Source organism: Mus caroli, unplaced genomic scaffold, assembly GCF_978045245.1.
Source record: "Mus caroli unplaced genomic scaffold, Mus_caroli_1 scaffold_10, whole genome shotgun sequence".
Classification (NCBI taxonomy): Eukaryota; Metazoa; Chordata; class Mammalia; order Rodentia; family Muridae; genus Mus; species Mus caroli.
In genome coordinates this window covers 88889491-88902627 of record NW_028227265.1, presented here as the reverse complement: position 1 = coordinate 88902627, position 13137 = coordinate 88889491, and the positions used below count along the sequence as shown (strand labels likewise).

Genomic DNA, 13137 nt, shown 5'->3' with positions numbered 1-13137 from the left:
CTTTTTAAGTCCCCTCATCATGGTCTTCTCTTTATAACGTTATGTCTGCTGTATTGAGTTTGCAATATATATTCCATATAGGAGTAGAAACTTGCAGCTTTGGTATTTTGAGTCTGGCTTGTTTTACTTAACACGATGGTTTCCAGCTCATTTTTCTGCAACTGGCATAATTTTATTATTCTTTACTACTGAATGAAGCAGATAAAAACAAACAAACAAACAAAAAGAATACAAGTGCTTTTTAAGAAGAGGGTTCAAAAACCACAAAAATATCAAGGATGACAGTCAAGGTAGAAACTAAGACTGGGAAAATACTGTATGTGGTCCAACTTCAAGACTCCTTTCTCATCAGCTGCAGTTCCTACCTCGTCATACACTGCTCACCCTTTGCCCGCCTTATTTTATTATTAAGAGATGTTAGATGATCAGGAAAGCATCTTCATTTAAGGCTACCAGGGACACTGGAAGGAATAAGACATGATCAGAAAAAAAAATAAAAATAAATAAAAATAAAAACATGCATGATACAGAATGAGACCAGGACCGGAGAGATGGTTCAGTCCACTAAGTGCTCGCTCTACACCCACAAAGTACCAGAGTGTGAATTCCAAAACCCAAGTATATATTAAAAAAACAGAATAGAACCCAGTACATGCATAGTGGCACATTAAAAAAAAAAAAAGCCATCAGGGCATGGTGACATGCAGTTGTAATCCTAGCACTGGAGAGGCAGGAGCAGGTGGATCCCTGAGGCTTGCTGGATAGTCAGTTTAGCCTACATGGCCAGATTCAGCACCTTCAATGACCCAGTCTCACATAAAAGCAGAGAGGGGGAGGAAAGAGAGAGAGAGAGAAAGAGAGAGAGAGAGAGAGAGAGAGAGAGAGAGAGAGAGAGAGAGAAGAAAAATCTTCCTTGTACTCCTTGTAGGCCTATACAAGAAGAATGTAAAAGATAATAATGATAAACATTTGTCAGGTTTCCAAGAACTATAACTTTGTGTTCCATACAGCCCGTGTCCTCTCCAATGTTCTAATTAAGCTACAATGAAATGTTTGCTTGGTACTCTAGTTTCTCACTTTTTTGAACTTTTCCTTTTACCTCTGATTATACAGCCAAGAGTGTATTAACTATCTAACAGGAAAACATTTAAACATCTTTTCTCATTCAACTCTTTCTTACAAAAGCTGCGGGGGGTGGGGGGGAGCTTCAACCAAGGAATATATGTTTGTTTTTCTTTCTCTGTATAAAAGATTTGGGAACTGTGTATATTTTATGCTTCCAAACAGCACCATCTTTCGCCTCCTAAGATCACATGCCATTATTTTTTTCCCACCAAATAAAGGTTAAATTCTAATCAAAAACAGATTTTTTAAGACACAGGATACGTAAAAAGAAATTCAGCTTTCCAGTGTAAAAATTCTGTGGGGAGAAAAAGAAAACAAGAACACATGGTAGGTAAAACCACATTCTAAAATATGATTTTGAAAATAAAATAAAGCAGGGCAGTGGTGGCGCATGCCTTTAATCCCATCACTTGGGAGGCAGAGGCAGGCGGGTTTCTGAGTTCGAGGCCAGCCTGGTCTACAGAGTGAGTTCCAGGACAGCCAGGGTTACACAGAGAAACCCTGTCTCGAAAAAACAAAAACAAATAATAATAATAATAAATAATGGATTATCAAATACTTTCACACTTGCCGTATGTTAGGAAATGGCCCAAAAGAAGAAAACTAAACAAGCCCAAACTGCTCTGTACCCACTTTGAGTTTAATTGTCTATTAATCATTCTTAATCTTTGTATTAGTGATAGTTTGGGTTTAAACTGTTTTTGGCTGCTGGTTCCTCTGTGGTGGTTGTCTTGGCTGTGGCACCCCAGGCATCTCTCTCCTGGCTGCTGTAACATCCTCTGCCCATTCTTCCCTGTTGTGCCAACCAAAATGAACCCAGATGTTGTCAAGTGGGCCCCTAAGGGTCCAAACAGCCTTTAGCTGAAAACCACTATCTTATAGTCATCTCTATTTTTAAGAAAATGTCTACGTATGTGTATATATGTTTGTATGTGAGAGAAAGAGACACAGAGTCAGAGAGGCAGGAGCAGGGATGGGGCAGAGAAGGGCTGTAGAAACAAAGAAGATGGGAGACAACTCATGGGGTACGCTTTTATGCTACTCAACAATGATACACCTGCTTTATTAAAATATAAATTTGTGGCCAGGTTGGGGTAGCTCACTCACTCCTTTTATTCCAGTACTCAGGAGGCAGTAGTAGGTGGGTCTCTGTGAGTTCAAAGCCAGCCTGGTCTACATAGTGAAGTTTAGACAAGTCAGGGATAAGCAGTTAGACTCTGTTCCAAAAACAAAATGAAGTTCTCATTTCAAAAGATTGTTTGCCCTTAAGTGGCTTTACCAATAACTAGACCATCTGGAAACACTGACATCTGGAGTAAAAATATATTAAATTTGTTGCAGAGACACTAGACAAATAACAGATCCAATTAAAGACTGACACAGACAAGCAAAAATGTAGCACGTAAGGGTGACTCCAAAAGGAGTTCTTGGACTTTGTCTATAGTGTGCAACAGTGTATGTACATACACATACACACTTATAAACTTTTGGCTGGGCATGGTGGTGCAAGCCTTTGATTGCAGCACTCAGGAGGCAGAGGCAGACAGATCTCTGTGAGTTCAAGGCCACCCTGGTTTACATAGTGAGTTCCAGACAAGTCGGGGGATACATAGACTCTGTTTCAAAAACAAAATGAGATTCTCATTTCAAAAGGTTATGTTTGGACTTAAGTGACTTTACCAATAACCAGAACTCTCTAAAAAATAAAGGCTACTGACAGAAGCCATCTAGGAAAGGCTATGGCAAGCAAGTGAGTTTCCTTGTGATAGTTCACCATATTGCATGGCTGTGATGGGTGCACTCTGGAGAGGCACAGCCTGGAGACTGTCCCAGGATTGCTTCTCACTGCTGATATGCCTTTCCTGACACTATTACATGATTCTTGGGAGTCAGCCCACCCTATTGGGCAAATTTCCTGCAGATCAACTTGAAAATGAACTTTCACGAATTAATGCTGTTTAGATTAATGACTTTATAGCATTCCTGATTTGATTAAAGTAATTTTAGGGGAAAAGTTAAAGGAGATGGTTTTAGTTGTTTTGCCAGAAAGATGTAATAAAGTTAGAATTAGGAATAGAATGTGCCCACTCCTCATAGAATAGTAAGTAAAGGCTGCATCATAAGGAATACAATGAGCTTCCATAAGCTGCACTCAGAAGAAAAACAGGCTTGAGACAGATTTGTGACTAAGGAAAAACATTTACTCTATGTCAGGTCCAAAGATGAGGCCACAGGTGTGCACTATGATAAAGCAAGGCCATGTGAAATTATTGCTTTAAACTTTTAATGAGCTTATGGAATGAAACACTGCTTTGAACTTTATACTGACCTCCTTCTGTAACTCCCCTTTTGTGCAACATTTTTATCTATGAGGTAATTTTATAAAGAACTTTTGTCTAAGAATGTATAAAAAGACTGAAAGAAAAAAATAAAAGTGTGGTTGTTGGGCCTCTGCTTCATCCACTAAATGTGTATATATGTCTGTCTGTCTATATGTGTGTACACACATATGTATGTAGGTACATGTGTATGTATATAAGTATGCATGTGCACTTGTGAAATTGATAAAAATAGGTGGTCAGGCCTAACCGGAGTACATGTGTTTGTGTATGCAAGCATGCGTGCCTGAGTGCTTGACTTCTTTCTTCTTTGTCTTTTCTCTCTGGCTCACAAAGAGTTAAGGAACGCTGAGCCTCTAACCTAGCCAGTGAGGGGCTCTAAAGCCAAAGAGAAAAGAGCCCAAAGAACTAAGCTTTATCTTCTTAACCCCCTGCTGCTATCAGCAGGTGTTAAATTGCCAGAAGAACAACAACTTCTAACCCCAGAGAGAGAAAGCTGACTTGCCCGAAGCCAGCAATGTTTGGCCACAGAAGAATAAGAGTTTAATTACTAGAAGCAATCAGCTTCTGGCCCCCAGAAGAGTAAGAGAGAGGTATCAGCCTTTGGTCTTCCTCTGAAGCTGGGTCCCATCTCAATACCTGACCCTGCTGGGGCTGGCTCACAGGGTAGGCTACTTACTGCACATATGCACGACCAAGAGTATACATGAAATGAATGACTCCTCTAGAATGGGAGTGGTTTTCATTGTAGTTTGTTTTGTTTTATTTTGTTTTTTTTTTCCTACTTTCTCTGTAGAGGCACTAAGGGAAAATTCTAGAATACTCATAATTCAAATCATTTTGTGTCTGCCATCAGCAATGAGAGCTTCTCCAATATTAAGGTCCAGTTACGGGGATACCCACTCAGACTGTTTTTGTTACAAGCTGACAGACACCATCTTGACATCTGGAGTAAAAATAGATTTGTTGGAGACACACTAGAGAAATAGCAGGTCCAATTAAAGACTGATATAGACGAGCAAAAATGTAACATGGAAGGATGACTCTAAAAAGAGTTCTTGGACTTTGAATTGTGCAGTCTCTTGAAAATGTGTGCATTTCAGTGGAAATTTACCCTCTGTATTCTTCCATGTAAACTTCCGGTCTCAAGAAGAGAAAATCCATCCAATTAATCCAGTAACCTGTATGTCTGTAAATTTGACACCCAGAGCCATCAGAGCTCTGTATATAAGCTATCTATATATCACCTATACAGAGACATCAGAGCTATCCTCCTGAACTTCTGTTAGTTTTGACTGGTTGGGGAATCACTGTGTGTAAGATTGTCTCCTCCATATGAGTTTCCTTTAATACATCCAGAAAACTTAAAGAAAAGATTAAGAGGAATCTAGCTGATTAAATAGAAGATGGCTTGGTTCAGTAACCAGGAGTAACAAACATACTCTCTCATCTCGCATGACTGCACTTGACACTGGAGCAACTACATTACACCCTCTTTTGTTACAGTGGGGATGTAGGTATTCTAGGTATTTTTCAGCTTTTTCTTCTTTCCTTAGCAAAGCTTTGTAAAAGTGGCTGTCTCCACTCACTGCCCTCACACTCTCTCTTCCCACAAATTCCTCACCCAGAATCAATGACCTGTGACTCCTTTGTAATGGCCACCAATAGGAGAGCCTCCTGGCAACTTCTAACTGATTTCTTTTGTAGTTTTTTTCTTTCTGCCTCAAAAAATATTTTCTCTCAGGCAAAAAAAAAAAAAGATGGCTCAGTAGTTAAAAGCACAGGCAGTTCTTCCAGAGGACCTGGGTTTGTATACACAGCTATTCCTAAATACTATAGTCCTCTTACATGGCTCAGTGTAGTGTCATGGATATTGTACACACACACACACACACACACACACACACACACACACACACACCACTAGCTGCCACTTATTTGAAAGCACAACCAAACCGAACGATCTTATTTATTTAGAAAAAGATACTTTTCTAGACCATATTTACTATTTTTTTTTCTTTTAAACCCAAACCCCACTCTTCCAACTACGGTAAACTTGAGTTCTTACTTCATGCAGTTTTGTTTTCAACAACAAGGTTTCAGTAGTAAAAAGCAGAGGGTCTGCTTTCATATCCTTGGGACCTTTTCTTCGGAGATAAACTATCAGGTCTAGTCCCATATATATGTTTTTAACTGCTTTTGTAGGAAAGAATGGAGAGTTCATAAACACAGTAAATCAATTATTTTGGGCTGTTTAATGAATCCTTAAGGGACTTTATTATCATTTCTTTGTGTTGTACCAAAAGAAAAATCAAATAATCTGATAAGATTCAGTTATAGTGGGCTATTAGATACTGAAGATTTTTCTATTTAATTAACAATCTACATTTAGTTATAACACGCATACCTTCATGCTGCAGGAGTGGGTAGAGATCAGGAAAGAACATACTTTCAGTGTAGTCTTTTGTTTACTGTGACATGTGTCCCTTTAATCTGATCCTAAGAAGTGCACATTCCACATATGATTACACTGCTGCAGGCCTGCACAGGATTGCAATGGATAAATAGGATAAGTGAAAACTTATAACCCCAAGGAAGACCTAGGAAATGTGTGGTAGTTACAACTCCATAGAAACCAAGCTGGAGAAAGGTGGAGGGCAAGCCAGCATGGCTGGAATTATTAGAATCCCAAGAATTACATTTATGAAAGGAGTGAGTTTTTGAGAGAAATGGACACAAATTGGTTATGAATAAGTGTGTAAGTAACCCAAATGTAAACATTAATATTACATTTTGAGAGCAGAAGTTAGATTTTTGGGGGGTTGGTGATGAAGAATCCTAACCATGCAGTAATGGGAGATGCCATAGTAATATGATAGGAGGGAACCAGAGAAGGGTATCAGAGGTTTTGAAACATTAATTATACATGTGGATCAGATCGAATTAGCAGATATAATCACATAATTGATTCAATTATATATGTTAGCATTGCCTTTTTTTTTCCAGGAAAAGAGGTACACAAAATCATAATTAATATGCTTTTCTCTGAGCAGAGACTAACCGGTGCTTCTCAGCTAGGAGTGATTCTCTTTTCTCTTTCCCTGCTCTGGGGGATAGTTGGTATTCAAAGTCAGAAGAACCTTTGGTTTCCATCACTGAGAATATAGTCGTTTTAGGGATCTTGTGAGTAGACACTAAGTAACACTGCTAAATATTCTGCAGTCACCCCTACCCCTAAAACAAAATAACAACACACACACGTTGCGGGATACTTGATCACATTATGAACCCTGAGGTTGTATTATTTACTGAAAAAAAAAAGTTCTAGTTGTGGGGCTCAGCCCTTAGCACATACCTTTAATCTCTCTGGCTGAAACATAGACATGCCCTCAGTATACAAACAGTGAAGGTAAAGTTAGTCTGTACAGGGAAAATGATGTCTAATTGAGCGGCAGAGAAGGTGATGAATCTAAAAAAGATTTGACAGAATAAGATATACTCAACTCTCACAAGGAGAGAGAGAGAGTGGAAAGGGAAGCTACTCGAGGGGCTGTGCAGAGAGCAATAAAGGAAGGAGACAGTTTTACCAGGAGGGTTTTATAGAGACAGGTTACAGAGAAAGAACACGTTAGTCACAGGTGAAAACAGAACGAGCCAGAGAATCAGAAGGAGCTAGAAGATTAGGACAGACTGCCAGAGTTTGTTTGAGGCCAAGCAGAGCAATTCAGAAGAAGCCAGTTTGAATCCATTGGTGTGGAGAGGAATTTTGACCAGGAACAGCTGAGGTGACCAGCCAGCCAGAGTTCTGGAAGACGTAGAGAGGGTGAGTTTACTCAGCAGTCAGTCTCAGAGGCTGAAAACAATTCTAGACCTAGGTTAGATTGAAAGGAGGCTAGAAGCTTCCAGGACTAGGCCTAGGTTAGCAGACTGAGGCAGTGAAACTCAGAGATGACAACAACCAACAGGAGAACAAAAAATAATTTCACTCAGACACACAGACACACACACACACAGACACACAGACACACACACACACACACACACTCTCTCTCTCTCACACTCACTCACACTCACCAGTCAGGCCAGCAAGATAGCTCAGTGTGTAAAAGGCCTGTTTCCCAGCCTGAAAACCGGAATTCTTTCCTTAGAAGCCACATGGTGGGAGGAGAAAACAAACACCCAGAAGTTGCTCTCTGATCTGCATGCATACACATAGTTACATACAAACAAATAAAAAAAAAAACAAACGTCAAGAATCATTAAGTCCTCCATGTCAATGGTGCCATAAATAAGAAACTTGGAGCTAGATTAAATCAGAGATGTAACATTGCATAAAAGGAACAAGAGCATAAGAAGTAGTTCAGAGGTCTTCAGTAAGCATCTTACTTGGCATGAACAATATCTTCTTTCATCAAGTTATCCACTAAGCTAATTTAAAATGAGTTATAGCTTCAAAGTATATTTCAAAATTACTTTTACATTCTACCGAGCCTTTGCATGCACATATATCAACATCTCAGAAAGATAATGGCTAATGAACAAAGCAAGTCAGAAAAGAATACATTCACTGTGATACCATTTTTATCAAATTTGAAAACAAAAAATAAAATGATATTTGTTCACGAACATACAAAATGATATATGAACAGTGAAAATTATAGTAGCCAATTCAGGATAGTATTTATGATTGAAAAGAGAAGTGAGGGCTGGAGAGATGGCTCAGTGGTTAAGAGCACTGTCTGTTCTTCCAAAGGTCCTGAGTTCAATCATCTGTAAAGGGATCTGATGCCTCTTCTGGTGTGTCCGGAAAACAGCTATAGTGTACTCATATAAATAAAATGTTAAAAAAGAAAAAGAAAAAGAAAAGAGAAGTGATTTTGTAGTAAAGAATGAGGAGTTCATAAACACAGCAAATCAATGATTTTGGGTTATTTAATGAATCCTTAAGGGATTTTATTATTTTAGCTTACCACATATATTTTTTGTGCTCTACCAAAAAAAATCAAGTAATATGACAATAAGCTTCCATTATAATGGGCTATTGGATTCTGAAGACATTTCCCTTACATTCTATCACCATCTGCAGGTTAATCTTGCTATTGCAGAAAATTGTTGTTTGTTTTCAGACAAAAACAAAAATAAATTAAGGAGCACCAAAATCAATGCAATCTACAAGGAATTGAGAATATGTACAGAAGTACAAGTTTTCAGTTATAGACATAATCTGTTATTAGTAAACATGCAAAAGATATTTTAAAATACCAACAATATAAACACAAAATGTTATATTGTAAGTACCACATAACCGGTGCCCAACTACATATCAAGAAACAGAAACAAGTAGTTTTGTTTTTGTTTTTTAAATTTAATTCTATTTTTTACTTATTCACTTCACATCTTACTCACTGCCCACTTCTGGTCCCCCCCTCCTACAATGGGGGAAGGGAATAGGGGATACTTAGGATCAGGTGTGGGGAGGAACAGGAGAGATGGCCATATGGCCATGAGAGCGAATGGAAATCTGCAACTGGGGTGAGGAGGTGGGGGGAATTTCCAGGAAGAGACAGAGACCTGGGATAAGGAATAGCCCAAGAATCGATGGAGGTGACCTTAGCTGTGACTCACAACATTGGGGATATGAAACCTGAATAGGCTACCTCCTGTAGCCAGGCAGGAACCCCAGTGGAGCGATAGAGACTCCAACCCACTCACAAAACTTTGAACCCAGTATTTATCCTGTCTACAAGTAATGTAGGCACGGGGGAGGGAGCAGAGACTGAGGGAGTGGCCAACCAAAACTGGCCCAACTCGAGACCCATCCCATGGGCAAGCACCTATCCCTGGCAGTATTAATAATACTGTGTTATGGTTGCTGCCAGGAGCCTAACAAGTAGTATTTTACCCATCATGATGACTAACTTGATTAATGTTAATGGAAACCCGAGTAAACTGAATTGTATACATTTAGTTACTCCCTAACGCCAAACTAGGTACCACCTTTTCTTGCCATTACTCCCTTTTCTCCTCTGCCTTGTGCTAAACATGGTCACCAGGTTAAACTCTCAACTATTTCATCTAGAAAGACAATGCCCATAATCCCCTGTTCAGTCTAGAAGATAATGCCCAGAATCCCCTGACACACAAAGGGTAGGGACAGGACGATTGTAAGTTTGAGGCCAGCCTGACAAAGAAGAAAGAAGGGGAAAGGGAAAGAAAAATAAGAGCTGGGGACTTGCACGTCGTCGCATTGCACAGGCCTAGGATGTGGAATGCACTAGTTTTCTCTCCAGAGCTGACAATAAAACAACCAAACAACAATACTTCTCCTAAAGTCTCTTTGTGTAGCTTTAATTTAATCCTATTTTTAATGATGGTTCTTCAGTTCTTTAACCTTTCTTGTAGCCCACCACCCACAAGAGGTAGCAGAAAACAGGCAGCAGAACACCATCCAACCAGCTTTCTCAAGAACCTGTAAGTTCTTCACGCTTTCCCTGGAGAACAAAGTCCGATCTGTTCTGATTGGCATTAAGACTTTCTATACTTGGGACCCAACCTGTTGCTCAGTCTTACCTTGTTCAGCCTCCCCTGTGCCTCACCCCACATGAATCTCTACTTCCATCAGCCTGGTTTCTTTGATGGCCATTGCTAATTCAGAATGTACAATGTATTCCTGGAATAACCCATCTCCTTCCAATCAGCCTGCCATTCATACTCCTGAGTATTTCAACAAATGTGTTCAATATGTCTCCTAAGTGTCAAATATTGAAAATCAGTTCCCATATGTATTTTAATACCCAACCTCTTTGTTTCCCACATTTTTACAGATGGCTGTACCATATTTCATCTTCCATAGAAATCCTAGAGCTACTATTATTTTTGAGATAATATAGCCCTACTCTCCCCTGTCCCAACTACTAAAGCCCTTTCTGCCCATATCATTTATTTTGACATAATCAGGTATTATTAATACCAAACTGATTCATTTCCTAAGGTATTGTATATCTTTATATATACAAGCTACACTTTTGGAAGTCAGGATAATTTTACAGCGTCTCAGGCTCTCCCCACTCCCCATATTTCCCTAAAAGATCAGTGATGCTGATATTTTAGTTTGAGGAAAGTTATTTAAAAATATGCAGTATTTTTATTCTTTGCAAGTTTCATGTCACGTATCTTGATCATATTCACATACCTCAACTCCTTTTCATAGGTTCTCCAAGATTCACCCTCCACTTCTCCCAAAATGAAAGAGAATCATACCCTCTTAAAACACACACACACAGAGACAGAGAGAGGCAGAGTTCTGTGTAAGCAACTTAGTGAGACACACACACACACAGAGACAGAAAGAGAGACACAGAGAGAGTTCTGTGTAAGCAACTTAGTGAGACTCAGATCCAAATGAAAAATAAAGAGGCCTAAAGAGTACTTGCCTAGCATGTCATGTTGAAAAGCCCTAGGTTCAATATCCACTACCGGCTGGGTGTGTAGCTCAGTTGACAGAATGTTTGCCTAGCATGCATGAAACCCTGGGTTTGATGTCCAGCAGTGTACTGATTCATTTGTTAAGGTATTGTATGTCTTTATATATACAAGCTACATTGAGGTGGAATGCTACACCTCAGCATTCCACAGGCAGAAGGATCTGAAGTCAGAGATTTGAGGCCAGCCTGAGGCAAAAGATGTTGCCTCAGAAACAGGATAAAAACGAATACAGAAGGCTATGGGCACAGTAGTAAATTGCCCTGGGCTGAAGTTTAGTTGATAGGAACCGTGGTGCTCTGAGAAAGTTGTAGTATTTTGTTTTGCAAACAATTTGTTGGTAATTGTGCGGAGCAATTTATTGTGGAAACACAGAAACCTATTCTTTCCCAATTACATTATTTTACATTAAAAAAACCCCCACTTTAGACATTTAGAAACTGTCTAAAAACAGAATGTGTATGTATGCAACTAAAATCGACAGGTAGTCTAACTTCAGAGCCTGGCATATTGAAAGCCTTGCAACTTAACAACAAAAAAAAGGTTTGTTTTGTGCTGTTTTTAAGCCACTATTTATCCATTTACTAACCTTAACACAGCCGTTAGCAAGAATTTAAACAGGGTTTCAAAGACTATCGGTTCAGCGAAAATTTCACGAGATTAAACTCTGTTTACAACCACTTCTTTCTACCAAAAAAGCAGCGGGACAGCGTTCCAAGTGGCAATGATCACTGACAAGCATTTATGATTCTTCCATCGACTAAGCACACATGACACACTGATTTAATATCCTTCCTAAAATTAGGGGTTTAGATTGTAAAGGCTCATCATTATCCTTCGTGATAGGAAAGTGGGTAGGGATGCACTACAAGAGTTTCCAGTCTTCCCATCTCCATCTGGAAGTTCATGCCTCCACAGAATATTAGAAAGCGCCCGGAGACTTGCAGTGAGCTAAAGCACTTATAAACCCCACAGGCCTCAAGCTTTATAAAACACAGCGGAGCCAGCTGGCAGGCGCACAGCGCACTGGGATTTGTAGTTCCGTTTCCTTTGGCTACCCGGTTGAGTGGGCATTCTGGGATGTGTAGTTCCCAGGTTGCTCGTCTGCGCAAATCTGTTCCTGACTAGAGGGGCGGTACGTGACTCCACGGACGCCCGAGCGTCACGTGACTCAGGTTCCCGCACGCCCGGAGTTCGCACTGCGGCTCCAGCCCGGGCGAGTTCTCGCCCCCGCGCGGCCGTTGCCGAGGAGACCGCGCTCGTCTCGCGGAGCGTTGCGCGCCCCCCCCTCTGCAGTTCCCCCGCCCCCCACTCTTCTCCCACCACAATGAGGTCCTAAGATGGCGGTGGCTGCGGCGGTTGGCGCCTAGTTAGCTAGTGTAGAGAAGGCGGCCATTGGGTCTTTGGGCAGTCGAGGGGGACTTGTGGGCCTCCCTTCCGCGGTCTTGGAGGAAGAACCGCTGCCGGCGGCGGCTCCTGGAGGGGCGGCCGACCGCCATTCGGCCCTTGGCAGGAGGGGCGGCTTCGTTTCCAGGTAACGCGGCCCTGGGCCACCGCGGGCCGGAGCGCAGGGTGGTGCGAGGCGGGCGCCGCGCTGGAAGCGGCCTGGGGCCACGCCTGCCCATTTTAACTCAGGACTCATGGCTGCGCGATCCTTCCCCACCCCCAGGCTGACATCGGCTCCTCTCGGCGCCGACTGACACGCTAGCTCTGGTGAGCGTCTGGGACGACGCTGGCTGGCGCCTCCACGATCTTGGGGCGTCCCATGTGAGGACCGCTCGCCCGGTGCTGGAATATTCCTTCCCTCCAGGGTGGTGGGAAGCTTGCCTTGTAGTTCGGGGTGATGAATTCCGAAAGTAACTGGCCTTGGCGGCCCGAGGCCCCGGGGACCGCCATCCCTCCCAGCCCACCCGCCAAATCCCATCCTGGGAGGGGCCCCCGGCGGCCCAGATCCTTCTGGATGCAGAGCGTCTGCGGCCCGGGAGTTTTCTGCGGTCCCTTTTATTCTTGGAGCAGGAAGGCCCCTGGAGGCGTTCCTGACTCCTGCTAGTAGGTTCTTTTCGCTGAGAAAATGTTAATTTAATAATCCTTCTCCGCGCTCCTCCCACTGCCCCTTCTCCACCCCTTCGGGAAGATCCAGTTTCTTTACATCTAGAATTGGGGGGGGGGGGCTGAGGGGGGAACTGGGGAT

At 41.7% G+C, this 13137-nt stretch overlaps 1 protein-coding gene across 6 annotated transcripts in view; it reads left to right on the top strand.

The window, feature by feature from the left end:
* The first annotated feature begins 12134 nt into the window (after nucleotides 1-12134).
* The window catches only part of Pcm1 (pericentriolar material 1), a 91915-nt gene continuing 90912 nt past the window's right edge, over nucleotides 12135-13137 (top strand). For 4 of the 6 annotated variants that reach the window (XM_029481019.2, XM_021169412.3, XM_029481018.2 and 1 more), the window contains exon 1: nucleotides 12136-12480. The gene's annotated coding sequence lies outside the window, so the exon portion shown is untranslated. Of the gene's footprint in view, nucleotides 12481-12567; nucleotides 12660-13137 lie in introns of those variants that run through there. The other 2 variants (XM_029481017.2, XM_029481016.2) reach the window with 2 other exon arrangements.